This window comes from Octodon degus, unplaced genomic scaffold (assembly GCF_000260255.1).
Source record: "Octodon degus isolate 3935 unplaced genomic scaffold, OctDeg1.0 scaffold00197, whole genome shotgun sequence".
Classification (NCBI taxonomy): domain Eukaryota; kingdom Metazoa; phylum Chordata; class Mammalia; order Rodentia; family Octodontidae; genus Octodon; species Octodon degus.
Genome location: NW_004524773.1, coordinates 873,630 through 876,236, shown reverse-complemented (window position 1 = coordinate 876,236; position 2,607 = coordinate 873,630).

Here is a 2,607-nt window from a genome sequence, read left to right as displayed (position 1 = left end):
ATGCACTCCAGGCTGGCTTTAGCTCTTGGCAGTCCCCTTGCCTCAGCCTCCCAGGTGCTAGAGCTGCTGGTGTGTGCCACTACTGCTGGCCTTTCAGCCTCTGTCTGTAGAAGCAGTCTCTTCTTCTCAGTCTGCATGAATACTCTCTTTCTTTCTTTTTTTGGTGGAACCGGGGATTGAACTCAGGCCCTTGTGCTTGCCAGGCAAGTGCTTATTCCACTGAGCCATCTCCCCTGCCCTTTCCCTTTTTTTTTTTTATGAATACTCTTTCTATTTAGTAGAATCCAGTGTTGCCTGATTGTAGGAATCCCTAAATAAAACCAATGAAATTCCTTAAAACTGGATGAGGTGGTGGCACAGTGCTGTAATCCCAGCTACTCAGGAAGCTGAGACAGGAGGACTGAAAGTTCAGGTCAGTCAGGACAACTTAGTGAGACCCTGTATGAAAATTAAAAAATAAAACAGTTGTGGTGGTGCATGCCTGTAATCTCAGCACTCTGGGAGGCTGAGGCAAGAGGATCCCAAGTTAACGGTTAGACTGGACAACTTAGTGACCTATTGAGACCTTATCTTAAAATATATAAAAAGGCCTGGAGATGTAGCTCAGTGTGAAGGCCTAGGTTCAATCTCCACTTTCACAAAAGCAAAACAAGATTAAAAATAAATAAATAAAGCAGCCTGGAGCTTTATTATTGTGGCTTGGAGAGCTCTGGGTTCAAGACTCAGTACTGAAAAACATTCCAAAATTGTATTATTTTTTTTTTTCTAAGTTGCATTTTGTCCTTGGATATTGTCTTTTCTTTTCTTTCTTTCTTTTTTTTTTTTTTTTGCAGAACCGGGAACCGGGGATTGAACTCAGACCTTTGTGCTTGCCAGTGCAGCATTTATTCTACTGAGCCATCTCCCCGGCCCCTGTCCTTGGATATTTTCAAAACTGAAGTGCAAGCAATAAACCTATTTATTTCAACCTAGTGTATGAAATAAATTAATGAATCTCAAAATAAATTAGTGAATCTTAACTAAGCAGCTAAATTTAGCAAGAAGCCTTGAGTTCAGTCCCCAGTACCAAATAAAAGGAAATACTAAATGTTGGAATCCAGCGTAGAACTAATCATTGTTTTGTGAAATTTCTATTTAAATGCTATGTGTTGGGCTGGCCAGATAGCTCAGCTAACTAAAGCGCCAGCTTAGGCAGAGCACAAAGGCCAGAGTTCGATTGTCAGCACTTGCAATTGAGACTGGGCATGGTGGCGCATGCCTGTAATCCTAGCTCTTGGGAGGCTGAAAACGGGAGAATCACTACAAATCCGATCTACATAGTGAGACCCTGTAGACCCTGTACTAAATACATTAAAAAAAAAAAAAAATGAGAGTAAATGCTATGTGTTTAAGCTGGGTGTGGTAGCACACACCTACAATTCCATCACGTGGGAGGCTGAGGCAGGGGGATCACCACAAATGTGAAGCCAGCCTGGCAAGACCCTGCCTCAAAAAACAAAAACAACAATAAAAATGTGTGTGTGTGTGTGTGTGTGTGTGTGTACACGGGCACATGCTGCACTGCAAGGGACACACATGTTGTACTGTGTATCTCGTGTCTCCGGTTAAAAGCCACTCGAGGAACACTGGTCTCCCAGCTCCACGGTTGCCCTCTGGCCTCTCAATCCACCATGTGGCTTCTGTGTCCCATACACTGCCGTCCTCATGTCACATCTTCAGATCTCCACTCAGGGCTCCCCTCAGTGCTCCAGGCCCCCAGCTAATCCAGGTGTCCCCTCAAGAACTCTCCTGCAACCCCCCCCCCCAGCTCTGCACACCCTGGGAGGCCACTGTCTCAGTCACCGTCTGGGGACAGGTCGGGCCCTTCCAAGGACGGGCTAGGGGAAGTCTCCAGTTTCTACCTCTGCTGTGGCCCTGTCGAAACCCCATAGGGCCCTGCCTGGAGCCGGCACACAGCGGGAACGTCAGGAACGTGGGTTGACTCAGAAGCCGGAAGGAAAGGAGGTGGCTTCAGCGGGGACTCTTGGGCACAGGGAGCTCAGAGGCCCAGGCACTTAGCCTCCGACCTGGAGAACTGTCCCCCCTTCCTCCCTCCCTCCCGCTGCATGATTTATTTAAAAGTTAGCTTAGAGCTGTTTTTTCTGCTCCAAGGGCCTCTCCCGCTGGCCAGCCAGGCCGGCCAGTGGCTTGTGGCGCTGTTGTTGCTCAGCTTTCTGCACCGGGACGACCTGACCTCTCCAACAGTCCCGCCCACCTACCTACCCCTAACCTGGGGGAGGGGCGGGTAGAGGCAGTTCCCCAGGGCCAAAGGCTGTCCACCACTCCCCGCCTGCCTGTGAACCCCACAGGTGTCCCTGGCTCTAGTGACCTGGATAGAAAGACATCTGATGCGTCTGTCCTTCCGAGGGGGCGGGACAGGATAAGGGCACGGGGAGAGGCACGCCCACTTCTTGGCTGCCCTGGGGAAGGGTCGGTTCTTTTTTTTCTCAGTAGATAATGTACTTTATTTTTCCTAAGCATCTCATGGGCATATAATTGTACACATGACTAACATTCATTTTATTTCATATATATTTTTTTTTTCTCAGATAATGTACTTTATTTTTC